The sequence below is a fragment of the Coregonus clupeaformis genome, chromosome 26 (genome assembly GCF_020615455.1).
Source record: "Coregonus clupeaformis isolate EN_2021a chromosome 26, ASM2061545v1, whole genome shotgun sequence".
Lineage (NCBI taxonomy): Eukaryota > Metazoa > Chordata > Actinopteri > Salmoniformes > Salmonidae > Coregonus > Coregonus clupeaformis.
Genome location: NC_059217.1, coordinates 35,418,344 through 35,442,336, shown reverse-complemented (window position 1 = coordinate 35,442,336; position 23,993 = coordinate 35,418,344). Strand labels below are relative to the sequence as shown.

The following is a 23,993-nucleotide window of genomic DNA, read 5'->3' as shown; positions in this document are numbered from 1 at the left end:
CTTGTGTGGGTTGTAGACTCCGTCTCATGCTACCACTAGAGTGAAAGCACCGCCAGCATTCAAAAGTGACCAAAACATCAGCCAGGAAGCATAGGAAATGAGAAGTGGTCTGTGGTCACCACCTGCAAAACCAGTCCTTTATTGGGGGTGTCTTGCTAATTGCCTATAATTTCCACCTGTTGTCTATTCCATTTGCACAACAGCATGTGAAATTTATTGTCAATCAGTGTTGCTTCCTAAGTGGACAGTTTGATTTCACAGAAGTGTGATTGACTTGGAGTTACATTGTGTTGTTTAAGTGTTCCCTTTATTTTTTTGAGCAGTGTATATTAATAGAATAGCACCAATCAAACAAATATTTAAACAGCACTCTTTCCAAATACAGGAAGTATTTTTATCTTCCTGCCCAGGAAAATTAGATGGCTGAGTAACTCTGGCACATTTACGTAATTGTGCATTGTCCCTGTCAACTAAACCTAATAAAGTACAGTAAAGTAAATAAAGTAGAATTTCGAAAAAATAAGTTATCCAACACTTCTCATTAAAAAGGTGTGCAATGTGAATTCCAGGAACTGGCCTATCAGTTGTGTGCATTCAACATGTATCCCTATTTGTATTAGTGTGTCTAAATTTGGCTTTGTGTTGAAATAGCAACACTGCCATGTTTTATTAATTCTCCCACCTCCCACATGAGGACTTTAAGTTGGTCTGTCAAAATAATATAGCCTTCAAAATTCAGCTCAATCATTTCAGACAGAGCAGTCAAACAGAGTAAGGGACCTACGACGGGAAGCAGTGACAGCTCCCAGTCAGCCTAGCTTCATGTAATCAGCTTTTCCGGTGCACAAGCTACTTTTCGACTGTAACACCAGCGTTACACTAGTGTATACACCCTTATGTTATACTAGAGAAATTGTGTTTCCATAGCTATAGGGCTGACAGTGAGGACTTGTGAAGAGCAGAATCAACATCCTCTGCAGAATCAAAACATTTGCTTTGTGAGAAGGTGTTAAAGTCCACAGTTGGCCATTGTTATGTAAATGATAGCTGAAAAGTACCAGTGGCCTGGCTTTGGCCCCAAGTGAGAGCAGGTCCGCCGGAGCCATGTGAGACAGAAAAGTCTGAGCCTTTTGGGTAAAACACAAAAGATCCTGAATGTGAAATGCACCACCTTTTACCCCAGTGCTAAACAAGAAGGAGATATACACCATTCAATTGAACATTTTACCTGACGCCTAAGGGGTTTATTAAATATTTGATGGTATTCAAATATGGTCGAATTGAAAAGTATTTGGAATTAATGTAAAGGGTTATACCCTCATATTCACTGTATTTTCACCAAGTACCTATTTTATAGTCCTGGAAGTGCACCCTTTAAAATTCCATTTTCGCAATCAAACAATAACTCGATAGCTATTATAGTTTATTTCCTATAGCACTAACCACAGACAGTCTCACTGTGCAGCTAATGACACAAAAAGGTGTCAAACGTGAGAGATGTCTCTGCCTGCCTGGGGATGCTGACGGATAGAGTTCAGGGGTGTCGTAGATGTGAGAGGCTGAGACACTCGCGGATCGATGCTGGGAATGAGTGGGTGGGAGAATGCATTGGGGGTCGGTGGCAGTTTTTGGGGGGTGAAGTTGCTGTTATTGAAAGTCGCTGCTTCCTGTGGAGCTAAAGGGACAGGGGAGGGAGGAAGGACCTGTGTGAAGTGAGTCACTATACACAGTGTCAGGGCTAATTAGGGCCCCCTACTCTGAGAGCTCCATCTCCACAGCAGGGAGGGGAGGGGTTCACCCAGAGCCGGGTAGAAGCCAACTCTCAGTGCGCTCTCTCTCTCCGAGGGAGACTTACAGATAGAGGGATGAGGGACAGAGAGAGAGGGGGGGAGAAGAGATGGTGGGAGGATGGAACAGAGCAGAAGAGAAAGGGAGGACAGGGAAAATCAGGAGGGGGACAGAGAAAGAAAGACGGAGTGAGGGAGAAGGAATGTCAGGACGGCGCAGAATGGAAAAGTATAGGTAGTATAGGTAGGATAGGTAGTGTATAGTGAACCAAGTTGCATTGGTGACATCATAAGAAAACTAGAGTGAATAGGGAGAAGAAGGGATGCAAGAGAGGGCGCATATTGGGACATCGATGAAGTAAGGTATATGTGCCCCTCTCTGCCTCACTTAAGTGGTCCATTATGGAATGAAAGAGAGAAAGAGTCTGAGCCTGCCATCAGACAAAGAGAAAGATGGATGTCTGACATGTTAAGTCTGCCTGTATCTGTAGCTGACAGGTCGCACAAAGTATGAACTTTCCTCCTATCGCTCTTTCCATTTCCCTCTTTCCTCTCCCACACATCTGTCACGATCGTCGTAGGAAGTAGACCAAGGCGCAGCGTGATGAACGAACATGTTTATTTATCATTAGCGATAAACACAGACAGTAAACAAAAACAACAAACGACTCGTAACGTCCTAGGTAACATAGACCAACTGGAACAAGAACCCACAAACACAAAGGGAAAAACAGACAGTTTAAATATGGCTCCCAATCAGAGACAACCAGCCACAGCTGACACTCGTTGCCTCTGATTGGGAGTCACTCAGGCCAACATAGAAACAGAACAACTAGAACCCCCAACATAGAAATATAACACATAGAATGAACACACCCTGGCTCAACATATAGAGTCCCAGCGCCAGGGTGTGACAGTACCCCCCCTAAAGGCGCGGACTGCGACCGCGCCTCAACCAGAGCAAAACAGGGGAGGGCTGGGTGGGCATTCCTCCTCGGCGGCGGTTCTGGCTCCGGGCTTGCCCACCACCCTCCAGTAATCCCCCCATAACGCCCCTGGTCCGGTCTGGCCCCGCTGGCTGGAGCCGAACTGGACGTAGTATGAGCGGATAGCTTCAGCTCCGTTGTGGAGCAGTTGACCGGTACCTGATTAGGCACCGGTAACCCAGGCACGGGTTGTGCCGGACTGACGACGCGCACCCCTGGCTTGGTGCGTGAGGCAGGAACGGACCGGACCGGGCTGACGATGCGCACCCCTGGCTTGGTGTGTGGAGCAGCAACGGGTCGGACCGGGCTGACGATACGCACCCCTGGCTTGGTGCGTGGAGCAGGAACGGACCGGACCGGGCTGACGATGCGCACCCCTGGCTTGGTGCGTGGAGCCGGAACGGGCCTCACCGGACTGACGACTCGCACCCCTGGCTTGGTGCGTGGAGCAGCGACGGGCTGGACCAGGCTGACGACTCGCACCCCTGGCTTGGTGCGAGTAGCAGGAACGGGCTGGACCAGGCTGACGACTCGCACCCCTGGCTTGGTGCGAGTGGCAGGAACGGGCTGGACCAGGCTGACGACGCGCATCGTAGACTTGGTGCGAGTGGCAGGAACAGGCCGGGCCGGGCTGGCGACGCGCACCGTAGACTTGGTGCGAGTGGCAGGAACAGGCCGGGCCGGGCTGGCGACGCGCACCGTAGGCTTGGTGCGAGGGGCAGGAACAGGCCGGGCCGGGCTGGCGCCGCGCACCGTAGGCTTGGTGCGAGGGGCAGGAACAGGAACAGGCCGGGTCGGGCTGGCGCCGCGCACCGTAGGCTTGGTGCGAGGGGCAGGAACAGGCCGGACCGGGCTGGCGACGCACACCGTAGGCTTGGTGCGAGGGGCAGGAACAGGCCGGACTGGGCTGGCGACGCACACCGTAGGCTTGGTGCGAGGGGCCGGAACAGGCCGGGCTGTGGAGACGGATAGGAGACCTGGTGTGAAGTGCGGCCACAACCCGTCCTGGCTGAATGCCTATCTTCACACACTCTGTGTGAGGCATCCACACAGGACGCACAGGGCTGTGTACCCGTACTGGCATAACAGCACGTGACACTGGCGCAGGATATCCGGGACCGAGGAGAGGCATTGGAGACCACGAGCGCTGAGCCGGCACACTCCGTCCTGGCTGCATACCCACCTTCGCACGACACGTGCGGGGTGCTCGCACAGGATGTACAGGACTATGCCGGACCACTCGTGGCACAGAACGCCGCTCCGCATACCGCGGAACCTGCCCAGTCCCATGCTGCCATGCCTGAGTACGGGAAGTTGGTTCCGCTCTCCATCCAGGCTCCGCCAACCTGCCTTCTGGCTCCCCAAACCCGGTGGCCTCCTCTCCAAATCGCCCTGTGGCAGCCTCCTGCTGCCCAGCCGACCATGCCGTGTGCCCCCCCCCCCTACATTTTTTTTGGGGTTGCCTCTCGTCCGTCCGACGATGACACTGCTGACGCCGCTGCTCCTCTCTCGCCAGGGCCTTAATCCTAGCCCATGGCCCTTTGCCCCCGAGCATGTCCTCCCAGGACCACGATTTGCCCACCTGGGCCATCGCCAACCTCTCCATCTCCTTTCCCGGCGCTTCCTCCCATGTCCAGTCTGCCTGCTCCTGGACACGCTGCTTGGTCCTTGTATGGTGGGTTCTTCTGTCACGATCGTCTTTAAGAGAGGAGGACCAAGGCGCAGCGTGATGAACGAACATGTTTATTTATCATTAGCGATAAACACAGACAGTAAACAAAAACAACAAACGACTCGTAACGTCCTAGGTAACATAGACCAACTGGAACAAGAACCCACAAACACAAAGGGAAAAACAGACAGTTTAAATATGGCTCCCAATCAGAGACAACCAGCCACAGCTGACACTCGTTGCCTCTGATTGGGAGTCACTCAGGCCAACATAGAAACAGAACAACTAGAACCCCCAACATAGAAATATAACACATAGAATGAACACACCCTGGCTCAACATATAGAGTCCCAGCGCCAGGGTGTGACAGTACCCCCCCCTAAAGGCGCGGACTGCGACCGCGCCTCAACCAGAGCAAAACAGGGGAGGGCATTCCTCCTCGGCGGCGGTTCTGGCTCCGAGCTTGCCCACCACCCTCCAGTAATCCCCCCATAACGCCCCTGGTCCGGTCTGGCCCCGCTGGCTGGAGCCGAACTGGACGTAGTATGAGCGGATAGCTTCAGCTCCGTTGTGGAGCAGTTGACCGGTACCTGATTAGGCACCGGTAACCCAGGCACGGGTTGTGCCGGACTGACGACGCGCACCCCTGGCTTGGTGCGTGAGGCAGGAACGGACCGGACCGGGCTGACAATGCGCACCCCTGGCTTGGTGTGTGGAGCAGCAACGGGTCGGACCGGGCTGACGATACGCACCCCTGGCTTGGTGCGTGGAGCAGGAACGGACCGGACCGGGCTGACGATGCGCACTCCTGGCTTGGTGCGTGGAGCCGAACGGGCCTCACCGGACTGGACGACTCGCACCCCTGGCTTGGTGCGTGGAGCAGCGACGGGCTGGACCAGGCTGACGACTCGCACCCCTGGCTTGGTGCGAGTAGCAGGAACGGGCTGGACCAGGCTGACGACTCGCACCCCTGCCTTGGTGCGAGTGGCAGGAACGGGCTGGACCAGGCTGACGACGCGCACCGTAGACTTGGTGCGAGTGGCAGGAACAGGCCGGGCCGGGCTGGCGACGCGCACCGTAGACTTGGTGCGAGTGGCAGGAACAGGCCGGGCCGGGCTGGCGACGCGCACCGTAGGCTTGGTGCGAGGGGCAGGAACAGGCCGGGCCGGGCTGGCGCCGCGCACCGTAGGCTTGGTGCGAGGGGCAGGAACAGGAACAGGCCGGGTCGGGCTGGCGCCGCGCACCGTAGGCTTGGTGCGAGGGGCAGGAACAGGCCGGACCGGGCTGGCGACGCACACCGTAGGCTTGGTGCGAGGGGCAGGAACAGGCCGGACTGGGCTGGCGACGCACACCGTAGGCTTGGTGCAAGGGGCCGGAACAGGCCAGGCCGGGCTGTGGAGACGGATAGGAGACCTGGAGTGAAGTGCGGCCACAACCCGTCCTGGCTGAATGCCTATCTTCACACACTCTGTGTGAGGCATCCGCACAGGACGCACAGGGCTGTGTACCCGTACTGGCATAACAGCACGTGACACTGGCGCAGGATATCCGGGACCGAGGAGAGGCATTGGAGACCACGAGCGCTGAGCCGGCACACTCCATCCTGGCTGCATACCCACCTTCGCACGACATGTGCGGGGTGCTCGCACAGGATGTACAGGACTATGCCGGACCACTCGTGGCACAGAACGCCGCTCCGCATACCGCGGAACCTGCCCAGTCCCATGCTGCCATGCCTGAGTACGGGAAGTTGGTTCCGCTCTCCATCCAGGCTCCGCCAACCTGCCTTCTGGCTCCCCAAACCCGGTGGCCTCCTCTCCAAATCGCCCTGTGGCAGCCTCCTGCTGCCCAGCCGACCATGCCGTGTGCCCCCCCCTAAAATTTTTTTGGGGTTGCCTCTCGTCCGTCCGACGATGACACTGCTGACGCCGCTGCTCCTCTCTCGCCAGGGCCTTAATCCTAGCCCATGGCCCTTTGCCCCAGAGCATGTCCTCCCAGGACCACGATTTGCCCACCTGGGCCATCGCCAACCTCTCCATCTCCTTTCCCGGCGCTTCCTCCCATGTCCAGTCTGCCTGCTCCTGGACACGCTGCTTGGTCCTTGTATGGTGGGTTCTTCTGTCACGATCGTCGTTAAGAGCGGAGGACCAAGGCGCAGCGTGATGAACGAACATGTTTATTTATCATTAGCGATAAACACGGACAGTAAACAAAAACAACAAACGACTCGTAACGTCCTAGGTAACTTAGACCAACACGGAACAAGAACCCACAAACACAAAGGGAAAAACAGACAGTTTAAATATGGCTCCCAATCAGAGACAACCAGCCACAGCTGACACTCGTTGCCTCTGATTGGGAGTCACTCAGGCCAACATAGAAACAGAACAACTAGAACCCCCAACATAGAAATATAACACATAGAATGAACACACCCTGGCTCAACATATAGAGTCCCAGCGCCAGGGTGTGACAACATCTCTCATCTCACACGTGTTGTGTTATCACGATTGTCTCATCAACTTGGTCTCATGACCTTACATCGCTGCATCTGATATCTCATATTCGTCTCACTCTGAAGCAGTCTCTCTTTACCTGCATAATCCTGTTTCTCAATTTATTTTGTTTAAAGGCCCGGTCTCAGTCTGTTTTGGTGGGATGGAGTTTTGGCCTGCCTGGTGTCTTCACCAAATCTCTCTGCCAATAACAGCTAGTTTTCAGTTTTCCCCTCCCAACTCAGACCACTCACACAGTCCTAGCTAAATTCATGCTTGGAAAAAAGCAATTGGCCCTTTAAATATACAGTGCCTTTGGAAAATATTCAACCCCCTTGACCTTTTCCACATTTTGTTGAGTTACAAAGTTGGATTAAAATGGACTGAATTGTCATTTTTTGTCAACAATCTACACAAAATACATTAAAAAAATAATAAAACACTAATATATACAGCTGAGTCTTTTTGGGTAAGTCTCTAAGTCTTTGCACACCTGGGGGCCTCATTTATCAATCATGCGTAGGCACAACTCTGTGCATAAACCATGCGTGCGATCATTTCCACGCAAAGTGCGAGATTTATCAAAATGAACTTTTGCTTGAGAGTCAGTGTGTGTACATTTACGTACACAGCCATGACCATGCGTACACACAGTGCCAAGTGGTGGAATAAAGGAACCGCTTGTCAAGCATAGAATGGAGAACATATACGTTGAAAATGTGTGACATTGTGAGAGTAATAATAAAACAAAACATCTATTTCATTGTATTTCCATTGTGAATTCATGAATGCAACATATCTTTACATGCTATCTAATTTGACCACGTCAGTGCATTTGTTACAATAAACATCTATAGAAAGTACAGTAATTTGTTAAATTAGAGGTACAGTGCATTCGGAAAGTATTCAGACCCCTTGACTTTTTCCACATTTTATTACGTTACAGCCTTATTCTAAAATTGATTACATTTGTTTTTTTCCCCATCAATATACACACAATACCCCATAATGACAAAGCAAAAACAGGTTTTCAGATTTTTTTGCAATTGTATAAAAAAAAAAAAAAACATTAAGTATTCAGACCTTTTACTCAGTACTCTTCCAGCTCTAGGAAGAGTCTCGGTGGTTCCAAATTTCATACATTTAAGAATGATGGAGGCCACTGTATTCTTGGGGACCTTCAATGCTGCAGAAATTTTTTGGTACCCTTCCCCAGATCTGTGCCTCGACACAATCCTGTCTCAGAGCTCTATGGACAATACCTTCGACCTCATGGCTTGGTTTTTGCTCTGACATGCACTGTCAACTGTGGGACCTTATATAGACAGGGGTGTGCCTTTCCAAATGTATGTGTGTAACATTTATTTAACTAGGCAAGTCAGTTAAGAACAAATTCTTATTTACAATGATGGCCTACACCGGCCAAACCTGGACGACGCTGGGCCAATTGTGCGCTGCCCTATGGGACTCCTAATCACGGCCGGTTGTGAATCATGTCCAATCAATTGAATTTACCACAGGTGGACTCCAATCAAATTGTAGAAACATCTCAAGGATGATCAATGGAAACAGGATGCACCTGAGCTCAATTTCGAGCCTCATAGTAAAGGGTCTGAATACTTTCAAAAAACCTGTTTTCGCTTTGTCATTATGGGGTATTGTGCGTAGATTGATGAGGGAAAAATGCATCCATTTTAAAATAAGGCTGTAAGATAAACAAAATGTGGGAAAAAATGAAGGGGTCGCAATACTTTCTGAATGCACTGTACGTGTGAAAGTGAAACCATTGTTGAAAGACTATAAAAGACTGAGATAATTGGAAATCGAATGAGAGATGTCTGATCTTGCTCTGTTTGAAGATTTGGCACATGTTGCATTTCGCAGAGAGCGCGTTTTTAGAAACAGGTGGGACTTTTTCTGCAGAAAGTACAGATTGGTTTTGGGAAACGATATCTGATGAGCCAATCTTATAGGATTTCTGTGATGATTTAAGACCTACTTTAAAAAGGCAAACATGCGATTCCGATGCACATCATTTTCAGCGAGCCCTCGATGAGCCAATGTTTTGGATGCAATCATCAGCAAAACGAACAGTAACACATACAATTTTCATACACCATCGCACAACAGGTTGAAGTCAAGAGGGGTTTATTTTTCATGATGCCATCAATGGGTTCCCAAATACTAACTATGTGAACAGAAAAGTATTCGACTCTTTATGTGCAGGTGATAGGTTATGTGATGTGTAAAAGACGCTGCTGAATGTGGTGGAAAGTTGGCCAGGTGGAACTCACGACTCGTTTATTCTGCAGAACAGCAATGTTGGCCTATATGCCTACAGGAGGGAGCTGTTGAGGATGTATGGCGTATTGGTGAGTGTTGCCTACTCATTTAAAGTATATATGCCATTGCTAAAGCAACTCGAATTGTCCCAATGGTCCTCTCTTTGTAGCTATGTTTTTATTTTTACTGGTCAAGCCACAACTGAGCGAGCCTAATAAAAATATTTTGGTTGTACTCAATCTCTGACACTAGCACCTCTATTTTTTTTTCCTTCACTTTTTGGGGTTGCGCCGTTGTATATTCCCCACAGGCTTTAAAGGGATGATTTTGACCATATAGGGTTAATTAGGGGCGTTTCGAAATGCAAACAGCCAAGGTCGGCACGAGCACTCAGGCTGAGAACAATTGGTATTTATTAATGGTTATCCCCTACCGGTGTGTGTATGGCGCTAGTAGGATCGTTTGATAAATCACTTTTTTTTTATGCGTATGACCATTCTAAATTCTGTTCGTAAGTAGTATTTTAGAATAGTTTCTACATATTGATAAATGATAAATATATAGATATAGTATTGATAAATGAGGCCGCTGGATTATATATTTTTTTATTCATCAAGTTAGTTGTTGATCATTGCTAGACAGCCATTTTCAAGTCTTGCCATAGATTTTCAAGCTAAATAAAGTCAAAACTGTAACTAGGCCACTAAGGAACATTCAATGTCATCTTGGTTAGCAACTCCAGTGTAGATTTGGCCTAGTGTTTTAGGTCATTGTCCTGCTGAAACATGAATTCGTCTTCCAGTGTCTGTTGGAAAGCAGACCGAACCAGGTCTTCCTCTAGGATTTTGCCTGTGCTTATCGCTATTCCATAAAACATTTTTTTTTTAAATCCCCAGTCATTGCCGATGACAAGCATACCCATAACATAATGTAGCCACCACCATGCTTGAAAATATGAAGAGTGGTACTCAGTGATGTGTTGTGTTGGATTTGCCCCAAAACACAATGCTTTGCATTCAGTACAAAAAGTTAATTTCTTTGCCACATTCTTTGCCGTATTACTTTAGTGCCTTGTTGCAAACAGGATTCATGTTTTGGAATATATTTATTCTGGACAGGCTTCCTTCTTTTCATGCTGTCATTTAAATTAGTATTGTGGCGTAACTACAATGTTGTTGATCAATACTCAGTTTTCTCCTGTCACAGCCATTAAACTGTAACTGTTTTAAAATTACTATTGGCCTCATGGTGAAATCCCTGAGCGGTTTCCTTCCTCTCCGGCAACGGAGTTAGGAAGGACGCCTTTATCTTTTGTACTGACTGGGCGATACACCACCCAAAGTCTAATTAATAACTTCACCATGCTCAAAGGGATATTCAATGTCTGTTTTTTTGCACCTATCTACCAATAGGTGCCCTTCTTTGTGAGGCATTGGAAAAACTCGCTGGTCTTTGTGGTTGAATATGTGCTTGAAAAATTATGTTAACCACTATAATTGCAGTCCATGCAACTTATGTGATTTGTTAAGCACATTTGTTACTCCTGAACTTATTTTAGCTTGCTATAACAAAGGGCTTGAATACTTATTCACTCAATCCATTTCAGCTGTTCATTTTTAATTAATTTGTAAAAATGTCTAAAAGCGAAATTCCACTTTGACATTATGAGATATTGTGTTTAGATTAGTAACACAATCTCAATTCAATCCATTTTAAAATCAGGCTGTAAGACGACAAAATGTGGAAAAAGTCAAGGGGGTTGAATACTTTCTGAAGGCACTGTATATTTTCTAAGGGATTTTCAGAGTTTATTGAACAGACAGAGCGAGAGAGGTCGCATCAAAGGCCAGTAGACGTACTGCAGCATTACTGCTAGACCAGCCAGGCCACTCGCCTTCACTCCTGAAATCTATTTAACATTCCTTTCTCTGCTATTGACATTTTTATATCATACAGACATACATAATATATTATATAAACACATACACACACACAGACATACAGACATACACACATACACACACACACATACAGTATACATTCATGCTACACACACATCACAACTGCTGCTACCAGACTCTTATTTACTATTGCTAATACTAAACAATTGACTTGCCCCCTAATCCCCCCTTCCCTGATACATGTGTAAATATTGGGCTATAAATTGTGCCTTCCTGTATTATACCGGTGCTAAAATGTCTATTCTATTCTACTGAGCCATTTACTATATGTTCGTATTCTTATCTTTTATCATTTCTTATTGTTGTTGCATTGTCAAGAAGGAACCTGCAAGTAAATATTTGGTTGGACAATATATACCATGTGTATCCTGTACATACGACTAATAAAACATGAAACACACACACGATATATTGTGATGTGAAATACTCTATTTGAACTTTACAAATCAAAACTGCAGTTTTAAGTCAAAATTAATGAACTAAGCCTTATTTTTTCGCCGCATTAAGATTATTTAATGAGAATGTACTATAATGTTGTTAATAAGCACAATAATTGCTCAGTCTGGAATTATTTTGTCATTAACAGCGCAAAGCGATTATATCGGATATCGCGATATTTGGAGTAGCATATCGTAGAAGAGGTCTCCCCAAATATCGCCCAATCCTAACGCGCACACACAGGGTCTGAGAGGCCCCTAATGTAAAAACACACAGTAATGCGGCTTTGGAGAGAGACCCTCAGTTTGGTTTTCTCTTGCATGCCACAATAATCCCTAATCGCCCTCTGGAGCCTTTTCAGTCACCAGTTTGGGAGATGATGACTTGACGCTCCAGTCAGAGATTGATTTGACTAAATAAGAGAACTTCCTTGTAAGGCCAAGTCAGAGCGATGGTGGTCTACCAGAAACCATGTCAAGTATTTGCGCCTGGGAGCATTCTTTCCTAAGGCATCATATCAGAGGACTAGTGGTCTGCTGCCTATAGTTTTCCATAAAAGGAAAACATGGTGAAGAGGAGAAGAACTGGATGCTTCTTCACAACCATCACAGCGGTAAAGAACCCTTCCTGATATGCAAACAATTGTATTGTGCTCTGTTCTCTCCCTCAGAGGACCAGTGGTCTGCTGCCTATAGGGCTCTGCTCTCTCCATCAGATCTCATATCAACCCGCACTCGTTATGTAACTCGGGGAATAAGATCAGGCTGGGTCAGGTTACACAGACACACACACACACAAAGGCACACACACACAAGTGCGCTCTGAGGTCAGCTGCTCTGTTAAACATCATGGTAACAAGCGTGGACAGATATGCTTAGAATGATTGAACCTCCGCTTCAAAGTGAGCGTAATCTCCAAGTGATTCCCAACCAGCTCATCTGCTTAGACACCAAGAGCCAACGACCTCCCCTTTTTTCCAAATCAAACTCTGGCCCCTAAATATCCCAATATCTTTACCACAAGCCTGCTAAAACGAACTCACTGTCATTTTAATACTTTACTGTCTGTAATAAAAAATAGCAATAACTTTTTTCCCTTTACTTTATAAATAGTGGTTGATAGAATTGCCATACCTCCTGAAAGATGACCGGTAAGCCAAGATAAATATCCAAATGCATTCTAAGATCCTCGTCCATCAACAATAGTGGGCTAAATACATAAATATGATGAATGAGAGAAGCCTTGATTGAGCCACAGCTAAGACACACAGCTAATAGAGGCCCCGAATGGTTCTAAGCGGCAGTCGCAAGGACACTAAGAAAGTCTGTCTGCTTCCCAAATGTCACCCTATTCCCCATATAGTGCACTACTTTTGACCAGGACCCATTGAGTTTTGGTTAAAAAAAAAGAAAAGTGCACTATCTTGGCAATAGTGGCATTTGGGACGCACTCTTAGGCTGCAATTGGATCCTGAGCCTCTTTCAACAAATGGAGATCGCTGCTATACCCGACACCCGAGCAACAGAGGCTAGCAGGAGCTTCTTATTAATAATGAAAAGGGGCAGAGAAGACACAACACATGGCTATAGTCCTTATTATCATACTGTCCTTATTGGAGGCATGTTAAACACGTGGTCATGTAGTGGGGCACTATTGTCAACTTGGAACATTCTGGTATTAAGGCCTTTGGTCATGAAGACATCACCTGACGAATGGGGAGATAAGATGGCTTTGAAATGTGGCCAGGTAACAGTGCCTGACACCTTTTGTACTGAAAATACCTGGCAGGTACTGTATGTTCCCTCCTGAGTCACTATAGCAACAACATGGCCACTTCCTAAAAATAGTAACTTCCTTAAATTAGTCAGAATTAATCTTAAGATAAATAAAGAAATATGTAATTATTTTCACGTTTTTGCAGAGGAGGTCTTAGGCGTGTAACAACTAGCTAAGGTGTTTGGTGCAGTATCTCTGAAGTGAAAAAATGTGCATGAAAAACTTGTCAGTGCACTGCATACAGTCTATCGAGTCGGGAAATTCTGGCTGTGAGCTCAGGACTGATTTCTGAGATCAAAAACATGTCTACAACTTCATCTGCAAGCTGTCAAACAATTGTAAATATAGCTAAGTTCCAAATCTGCTTGTGAAGCTAGCAAGTAGTAGCTAGCAAGTAGTAGTTAGCAGGCACATTGAGCAGCCAGGCCATAATCAGCTTATCAAGTCACTAGCGAGTGGCGACGTGCGCTTCGGTGCCGTTTTGTTTTTTTACAACTTTCTCACTATCTACTACCAGAGTGTGTGTCTGTCTGGCAGTGTTTCATAGGGAATCATGTTACAAAACAGGCCGAGGGGGGACACAACATGCTCGCAAATGGTTTTGGGAATATTGACAAGTTGCAGTTGGGATACAAGTGCACTCTGATCGTCTCAATTCTCATTTTGCCCCCAAAAAGGGGCAGACTCGAGTGATTGACACTATCAAACACATCAGCAAGTGGCCACGGCATGAAGGGCTTAAACATGAAACACACCGAGAATCTCACTGCCGATACTGCCAACAGGTGCTTATCACAGTGGGAGGCCATTCCTTCTTTTGCTAAAACAAAAGCGGTACCTGCTGTGTGCGGACCCGGTAGCAACGAACCTGCCATTTGTACTTGCTCGTCAGTGGCTAACAACTTAAGCCAATCAGAGAACACGAACCCCACATGGGGGAGCCAACAGGAATAACAACAAAAAGGGAAAAAGAGGGCATTTTCTCCGTACATCCACGGTTAAATGTCATGAGCCAGTCACACTTAACAGGCAATGTAGGCTATGGAATGGTAGCTAAGTGCACAGGCGCAATGCACTCAACACTAAATACTTCCTCCGAGCCTGCTAACCACTGTTGCCAGTATTGACATTATAATTAAATCACAATGGATTAGTTTCCATGAAACAACTGCCTGTGTTAGCTGCCGAGCTAGCTATTTATGTTGTGCTACTAACGTTCGCTAAACATTTGGCTAAGGGCTGGCATTATGGATTATGGAGAGTGAATTAAATTGTTTCTTCATCTTGCTAGGTAGTTATCTAGCTGTAGCCATCTGGCTAGTGTCAATAAGGGCTTTCTACAAAATAGCAACATTAGTGCAGCTAGCTAGTTAACTAACATTGGAATCTAGACAAGACACTAAGCAACACAGACAGACATGCATTGCCAAACAACACTACTGCCACCTTCTGGTTAGGAGTATTTGAACAAGGCTGAGTGGCTGATGACTTTAAGGTCTTTGCTGTGTGAACTCAAAAGACATTGACTGCCGAGTACTGTCGGCAGGCAAACGTTTGACAATCCTACCGGTGTGTCTGAGCTATTAGGGCCAAGGGTTATTTCAACATAACATTGGCAATGTGTTGTCTTATGTAAACAAGTCTGAGGCGCTGCGTACCCTCAAAAAATGCTGGGTTAAAAACAACCCAATTTGGGTAAATATTGGACAGAACACATGTTGGGTTATTTTGACCCAGCCGGTTGGGTTACAAACAAACCATTGATTTCTTGAAGTTGGGTTGTTGATGCTGGGTTATTGAGCTATGATCCACCGGGTCAGAGCAGAAGACTGGGGGCGTGGCTTAGCAGGGGCGTGGTTTTCAGCTAGCCACCCGTGAAAGAAAATTTCATTCCGGTTGATGTGTTCTGTTGAGCAAATATTTGTTTTCATGAATTTTTACAAAATATCTTTGTGGGTGTAGTAACTACTGGAAACCATTGTTCCCTTTCATTGGCTAGAATGGTCCCACCTGACCTTGCCTCCTTCCTTCTGCCTTCCATTTTTAAAGATATTTATTTAAATTTTTTGAGTGGCCACTTGAGTATCTGATCAATATAATGGATAATCTGTGTTTTGGTTAAATCTTCTACCGCCAATCTCTTCCCAGTGACGTCATTGGAGTTTCCGTGACACTGCTCTCCAGTTAGATGGAGTGCCTTAGCAATGGCTTTGCCCCTGTTTGCTGCCTCTCTTCTTTGCTTTCATATGAGAATGACGGACCTACAAAACACAGGAGTCAAATGCAATCAATCCATAGGTCGGATTTACAACCTGCTGTCTAGCCTTCTCCCCCAACTGACACCTGCCTTGACGTAAATAACAGCACTCATATTCCATTAATATGCACTGAGTGGATACTGCTTTGTGTGCCTCAGTGGGTGTGGAACCAATCCTACATTAAAGTGCCACACAGAAAGATTGAGGGCATGAAAGTGAAAGAAGAGGAGGAGAGGGTGGAGGAGTACCGATCCTTTGCAACTAAAATCTACAGCTGGTTGACATTAGAGGAAGTGGTGGGTTGTGTGTGTGTGTGCAGGTGGAGTGGGGGGGAAGTCCTATGCCCAGACCTGGGTCCCTACGCACGCCCCAAAAAAACAGGCATCACTTCAGAGCTGAAGTGGAATTCTGGAGGTGTTTTTGTTGGTGTGATTCCACCACCAAATCAAAACCCTACGTTAAAACAGACACATTCCCAGGAGGTTATTCATGAAAGGAGATCATGGCAAACATCGCTAAAGGATAGACCGGCTCGTTAAGGAAGTGGTGAGAGGCCACAGAAACCAGAGAGAGTGAGGAGCGCCCCACATAAAAGACTGTAAAAACACCAGCATATCAGCTCCAAGTGATTTTAATTTTGGAAATCTGTTCCAAAGTATTCACATGCATAATAGAGACACAGGTGTAACGGCCAAAATAAAGGAAATACCGACATAGGGTCTTAATAGGACGCCACCAGCCACAACAGCTTCAATGCACCGTGGCTTAGATTCTACAAGTGTCAAGAACTGCATTGGCGGGATGTAACACCGTTTTGTGTTTTGTTGATGGTGGTGCCGTTCCAGAATCTCCCATAAGTGTTCAATTGGGTTGAGCTCTGGTGACTGAGACGGCCATGACATATGGTTTACATCGTTTTCATGCTCATCAAATCATTCAGTGACCACTCGTGCCTGTTCATCCTATGGGTGCATAGCCATTGTAGCCAAAATAATTGCCTGCATAGCATTTTTATACATCACCCTAAGAATGATGGGATGTTAATTGCTAAATTAACTCAGGAACCACACCTGTCTGGAAGCACCTTCTTTCAATATACTTTGTATCCCTCATTTACTTGTGGATCCATTATTTTGGCAGTTACCTGTATATGTGATCATATACAAATGTATGCTTGAAAGGTTTTATGTTCCGACCCCCTGACCAACTGCTCAAGAATCTAATTGATGATCCCTGATATAGGCTGCAATTTGTGACGCAGTTAAGAGTTCCCTCACAAGGTTCCCTGAGGAACCCTCCACTGCATCGACACTGACTGTAAGGAGGAGATAGATAAACATGACCCTTATTTGTACTGCACACACAATGGATTTCTATGTTCACCCACTCACACAACTCAAGTCCCCTTACTCCATCTCCCAATAGTTTAACACTAAAGACCTTCCAGCCCATAGACCTCTTCCAGCTTTCCAATTAGAGCTTAAGGAGAGAGAAGGAGGTATAGAGAGAGGGAGGCGAGGTAGCTAGAGACAGAAAGGAGGTAGAGACAGAGGGGGAAAGGGTCGAGGTATAGAGAGAGGCAGGCGTGGTAGCTAGAGAGAGAAAGGAGGTAGAGACAGAGGGGGAAAGGGAGGAGGTATAGAGAGAGGTAGGCGAGGTAGCTAGAGAGAGAAAGGAGGTAGAGACAGAGGGGGAAAGGGGGGAGGTATAGAGAGAGGCAGGCGTGGTAGCTAGAGAGAGAAAGGAGGTAGAGACAGAGGGGGAAAGGGAGGAGGTATAGAGAGAGGTAGGCGAGGTAGCTAGAGAGAGAAAGGAGGTAGAGACAGAGGGGGAAAGGGGGGAGGTATAGAGAGAGGCAGGCGAGGTAGCTAGAGAGAGAAAGGAGGTAGAGACAGAGGGGGAAAGGGAGGAGGTATAGAGAGAGGCAGGCGAGGTAGAGAGAGAGAGAAAGGAGGTAGAGACAGAGGGGGAAAGGGGGGAGGTATAGAGAGAGGTAGGCGAGGTAGAGAGAGAGAAAGGAGAGAGAGAGAGGGGGTGGCAGACGAGGAAGCTCCAAGTCCAGGCTCTAATTCCTCCGACCTGCTATTGATTTCTCTCCCAGCCTCCTGCCCCAGAGTGGCTGACACATTGGGCCCCAGAGTGAGTTTGTTTCCCCCTCTAAAAAAAAACATTCTACCACCCGCGGGCCGGATTGGTTAGCATGTTAGTGGAGGCTATCTCATGTCACGCTAGCCCACTTTTGTTTTATTATTAGTGACAGAGACAGGCATTATGGAGGGCTGTATATTGAACTCCATCCCCAGGTTAAAAGGTCAACAGCTGGAAGTCGGCACAGATTATCCATTATATTGATCAGACACCCAAGTGGCCACTCTAACAATGAAAGTAAATGTCTTCAAAAATGGAAGGCAGTCGGGAGGATGCAAGATCAGGTGGGACCAGTCTAGCCAATGAGAGGGCAGATGCGCGTGTGAAGAACAAGGAACAACTCCCATATAAAGTGTTTTTTCTCAAAGTTGCCAGTATGTCACGTGTCCTACTTATATCAGTAATCTCATAACAACCTAATCATTACAAAACGTATATTCGAGCAAATAAGCCATTATATTTTTTGTTAACCAAATTCGAAACTCTCTCATTGACCTCATTGACTTCCTCTCTGGGGTCGGCCGACACCAGCTACTGATGGTGCTTGGTGTCATGCTACTGTCTGCCTGGAATTTTCTAAAATTGTCATGAAATGGGCCTGGCCATCGTCTCTGCTTTCAATTGTCCCACGGAGAAGCTCAATGAAAGTGAACAGAAGACAAAGTTTTGTTTTTGTGTCTGGAGTGTCACGTAGGGACGTCCTGCTAACCTGGCAAAGTGTTGTCATGACTAAAGTTACTAATGACAGCATGACTGTGTCTTTAAACACGTCAACCACTTCAGTTTTAATTCATCAGGGATTGCACGAACTTACTCTTTTGGCAGTGGATGTTTCCATAAAAACAACTTCAGAAAATTAAAGAGGACTTGCCTTGATGTTTTAGAGTGTATTCTGCCTTTGGGCTCGGGTTGAGGGAGAAATCTGTGAGACCTCATTTAGAGTCTATAAAAGCCATGGGGGGGGGGCTAGCTTCATCAACCAAAAGACGTATTCACAAAGCATCTCAAAGTAGTGCTGATCTAGGATCAGGTCCCTCCCTGTCCATGTAATCTTGTTAATTATGATCTAAAAGCAAAAACTGATACTAGATCCTGCACTCTTACTGGGACGCTTTGTGAATACAGGCCCTGGACTTCCTTTGAGAAAAACACACTATAAGCTTGGGTTTGAAATGTTAGGAGGAGAGCAGGCCGACACCGTGTGAGCGATGGATTAAACCAAGGGACTCCAGACAGTAGGGAACGAAACCCGAACTGACCTCGCCTTGACTCACATTTTGGCCACACAGATGCAGACAGAAGAGGAAAGACCAACAATAACAACTGAGAAAGATGGAATGTAGCCACTGGTGGAAAAATGCATGGCAAAATGCTAACTGTAGGCCAATATGTTATCATACATATTCATGGTGATGGGTTAAGAAAACAACAGAAGTTAATCATAACACATTAACTCTATGGGCCGCTTTCCCAGACACAGATCTAGTGTTGGACCCAAAAAAACTCCATTAAGAATGCTTGTTTTGTCCTGGACTAAGTTTAATCTGTGTCTGGGGAAACCAGCCTTAAATGGTTCAGTATATTTAGTATAATTTTACTTACAAGGATATTTTAATATCTTTTATATGTTATGTCTCTGTACAGATCCAGCTAGTTTAGCTACATCAAGCACAATGCTTCCAGCCAAGATAGACATTACTATCAAACACACACACTGTATGCATCAGCTGAAGCTTAATGGGTTCCAACTACAGTGCATTCAGAGCCCTTGTCAGAACCCTTGACTTTTTCCAGATTTTGTTATGTTACAGCCTTATTCTAAAATTGATTAAATCTGTTATTTTTTCTATATAAGGTCCCACAGTTATACTTATGTAAATGTATATTTCCGTTTTTATTTTTATTTTTATGTGCACACAAAAAATCTAAACCTATTTGCTTTATCATTATGGGGTATTGTGTGTAGATTGATGAGGGGGAAATTAATTTAATCCATTTTTTGAATAAGGCTGTAACATAATATTTGTTTGGAAAAAGTCAAGGGGTCTGACTACTTTCCGAATGCACTGCATAGCAGTGGTCACTGGACTCAGCCACACCCACCATGCTATACTCATGATCAGACAGTGGCGACGACAAAACATTACCTCATCATGGCCCTCTTATGATGCGTGGTGACTATGGGTGGAGGGTTGTGAAGGAGGAGAGAGGAGGTTTATATAGTGGAATCCACCAATTACCCCGCCCGTAGAGAGAAGCTAATTAAACAGTATGGGAGTACAATCAGGGGCCAGAGCAAAGGAGGTTGGTGGCACCTTAATTGGGGAGGACTGGTACGTGGTAATGGCTAGAGCAGAATATGTGTAAAGGTATCAACAACATCAAGCACATGGTTTCCATGTGTTTGATGCCATTCCATTCGCTCTGTTCCAGCCATTATTATGAGCTTTCCTCCCCTCAGCAGCCTCCACTGGGTCAGAACTAGGGGCCACACCTACATGTGGGGTTCATGTTAGTTAGTCAGGCAGGCCACTCCCCTTCCCAGCTGTTCAACAGGCCAGAGAAGAATGAGAGTGAGACGCTCTGCTAATGTGGCCTCAGGCAAGCAGCCAGTCATATACAAATAACACACAACCATGAACATACACTCAATCATTGTTGCCTACTCATCATTATCATCAGCCCCACTATAATCATTGTCATCTTCCACAGCAAACGAATCTGGCACCCAACGCACAGATTTACAGACTCCAACCAGCCATGGCCTCTCAGTGGTTTGCAGCCCAGGCATGACTCTGGATAAAACCTCACACAAAGCATATTTTCTGTTTGACGCAAAGAGGGAATCGGATCCACTGAGTGGTTTGGCCTGGCACATATTGGTCAATGATCCACTGAGTGGTCTGGCCTGGCTGCTGATGGTCATTGGTAGCTTACCAAACTTGCTAACTGCCTGGTACTCAACCTCCGGTTGGACGTACTGCCAAATTCTCTAAAATGACGTTGGAGGCGGCTTATGGTAGAGAAATGAACATTCAATTCTCTGGCAACAGCTCTGGTGGACCTTCCTGCAGTCAGCATGCCAATTGCACGCTCCTTCAAAACTTGAGACATCTGTGGCATTGTGTTGTGTGACAAAACTGCACATTTTAGAGTTGCCTTTTATTGTCCCCAGCACAAGGTGCATCTGTGTAACGATAACACTGTTTAATCAGCTTATTGATATGCCACACCTGTCAGGTGGATGGATTATCTTGGCAAAGGAGAAATGCTCACTAACTGGGATGCAAACAAATTTGTGCAGAACATTTTAGAGAAATAAGCTTTTTGTGCATATGGAACATTTCTGGGGTCTTTTCTTTCTTCTCATGAAACATGGGACCAACACATTACATGTTGCGTTATTATTTTTGTTCAGTATATATCATATGATTTTACAGTTAGAAGAATATAATTGAATTTAGCTGAATAAAATAGAAAGGATATTTTGCCCATTTATGGAGCGAGTGCGCATATGAAGTGGCTATGTTCAGCATAAAAGTGATTATTTTAAACAGGTCCTATATGCTAGATTTAGAGTTATTTGCCAACTTTAGTTGTGAATGATACAAACCTTAGAATCTCTTAGAAATCAAAACATATATGGGCTGCATGGTGCGACTATAGGCTATTGATGATTTGAGAAAGTTAAAAAGAAAAATGCTATTTTCCTTGCCTTAGGCTGCACACGCTGTTCTCAAGTGATCATATTTTCACCCATCGGAATGACAAAACCATGATAGAAATTGTAGAGGTGCGATGGGTTGCCTGGTAATAATGGCATTACGACATTTAAGCGATAGTCCCACTTGATCTGTTCCACTTTGCAATGCATAGCCTTATACCATGTAATAACATTGTTTAAGTTGTAAGTACAGAGTAATTACAATGAAGGTACACTATGATACAATGTTATTACATAGTATTTACAACTGTGATACCAGTCTGTGATTTGGGAAATTGAAATGTATAAACTCATTGAAATTATAAAAAAGTTGACTGCTACATTAAAACTTATGATAAAGGTGACTTTGATATCGGTATCAGTGCTTCCACAGTGCCCCAGACGGGCACAAACTCCTCTAGTTACGCACAGTTCAGACGCCGAATTCATGGTGAGTCGAACTGAATATAAATTAAGAACAGGCTGGCACGGTTAAGAGCTTTGCTTGAAATACTGATTGTTTTCATACAACCGCTCTCAAAACTGCAGCAGACTTCCTCGTTGGTTTTGGGTTCGAATACAGGCATAACAGCGACCTCTCAGAGAAGCCCTCCACTTGCGAATCCGAGGCCATGATTGTGCTTCCGTTGTGGGTGTGGTAGATAAGAAACCTTTATTTGCATGCAATTAATGTATATTAACATGCATTACCATTTTTCCCGCCATGGAAGAACTGCTCTGGCGCGGTGCATGAAACAGAGGTGCGCTTCACCCATACCGCACCGAAAGAGGCAGAAAATGCCAAACTTTCATCAAAGTCCGAGGCCCACTCTATTGTTTCGGCTGGCACTCTATCCCCACTCTTCGAAAGAGAAAGTTACATATTTTTTAGTTCAGAGCGGCGATAGAGCGCTGTTTGAACTAGGGCTTAAATATCCTGATGATAGCATTGCCATGGGAGATGCCATTGTAATGTGTCTCACTCACACAAAAAAATGCTGGGTTAAAAACAACCCAATTTGGGTAGATATTGGACAGAACATAAGTTGGGCTATTTTGACCAAGCCAGTTGGGTCACTCAGTTGGGTTGTTGGGTTATTGATGATGGGTTATTGAGCTGGAGGCACGGCTTAGTAAGGGAGTGGCTTTCAGATAACTATTTTTGGCCACCCGTGAGAGTAAATGTCATTCCGGTTCATATGTTTTGTTGTATTGTTATCTGTATGTTGAGCAGTGACACTTTTGTGAGGCTTACCCAAGAGTATGAGTTCATAGAGTACCTATGTGTGTCCCGATGTTGGGGGAGTTACCACTTTGTTATAATATTGAAATAATAATGTTTTATTACTTTTATATTAGATAATGTAATATGCAAAAATATTTAAGGAAAAATCAAATTTGCAGAGTACAAACTTAACATGATGAACAGGAATGCAATTTACTCTCACAGGTGGCCCAAAATAACTACCTGAAAGCCAGGCCCCTACTATAAGCCACACCTCCTGTCTTCAAAGAAAACAACCCAACTATGTGGCTGGATCAAAATAACCCAACGTGTGTTCTGTCCACTATTTACCCAGCGCTGGGTTGTTTTTAATCCAGCATTTTTTAGAGTGCAGAGTCTATGCATCAACCAACACAGTAACAGCAGTAACAGTGAGATGCCATGAGCTCAACTTTCTACTTATGAGCTTAGTGGTGAGTGTGCAAGAGGCGAATGATTCTAAGAGCCAGACACCAGGCAGTAATAGACAACTCTCAAGTTTAACCCATCATTAAGTTATATTGAAGTTACTCTCTTAAAGACGTACAGACAACCTCACAAGACCCCCATTCCGTCTTATGTGATCTCCCAGTGAGCAAATAGGAGGGAGTGTTTGCCAGACTTACCCCAGCCTCAAGTCAGTGTCTTGAAGGTTAAGTGTCCCCTGGAGTTTTCATTGTCGAGGCGCAAGCCTCTGCCCCTGCCCTGCAAACTCCTCTCTCCTCGCAGCCCAACCGAGGAACTGGGAGCCCAACTGCCTCAGTCTTTGGTCAGGATTTGTCACCCTAAGATTTTTCTTGGGTAGAAAAAGCCCACATCCCCCAGTCAAGCGGCTGAGCATAGTTTTAGCTGGGCAGCCGTCCAAACAGACATGAAAACTATTCTATTTCGGTGTGCCATATGAGCGGCAACGCTCTATTTTGAAGAGACTGTGGTCGAGCATGTAATTGCCGTGTTCACCAGTTATGGTGAAATGTAATTGTAGACCTCATCAGATTGGTGGAGAAACTGCCAAGGGAAAAAGGGAAATAACTTTTAAAGTCCCACAAAAAACAAGGCATACTACATAAATAAATGAGGAACTAGGATCCAGATGTGGGAAAAGAGGGAGGGGGAGAAGAAAAGAGCCAGACGGCTGAACTTGTAATCGCAGCAGAATTAAATCACATTTCTGACACGGCAAAATGGTGTTTACCTTCCTCTGAGAAGTCACAGGAGAAAA

At 45.8% G+C, this 23,993-nt stretch overlaps 1 protein-coding gene across 1 annotated transcript in view; it reads right to left on the bottom strand.

Moving 5' to 3' along the window:
• LOC121540720 (protein inscuteable homolog) overlaps positions 1-23,716 on the bottom strand; it is a 117,015-nt gene extending 93,299 nt beyond the window's left edge. Inside the window, exon 1 of the mRNA XM_041849767.2 lies at positions 23,398-23,716. The gene's annotated coding sequence lies outside the window, so the exon portion shown is untranslated. The remainder of the gene's footprint in view (positions 1-23,397) is intronic.
• Positions 23,717-23,993: the final 277 nt, after the last annotated feature.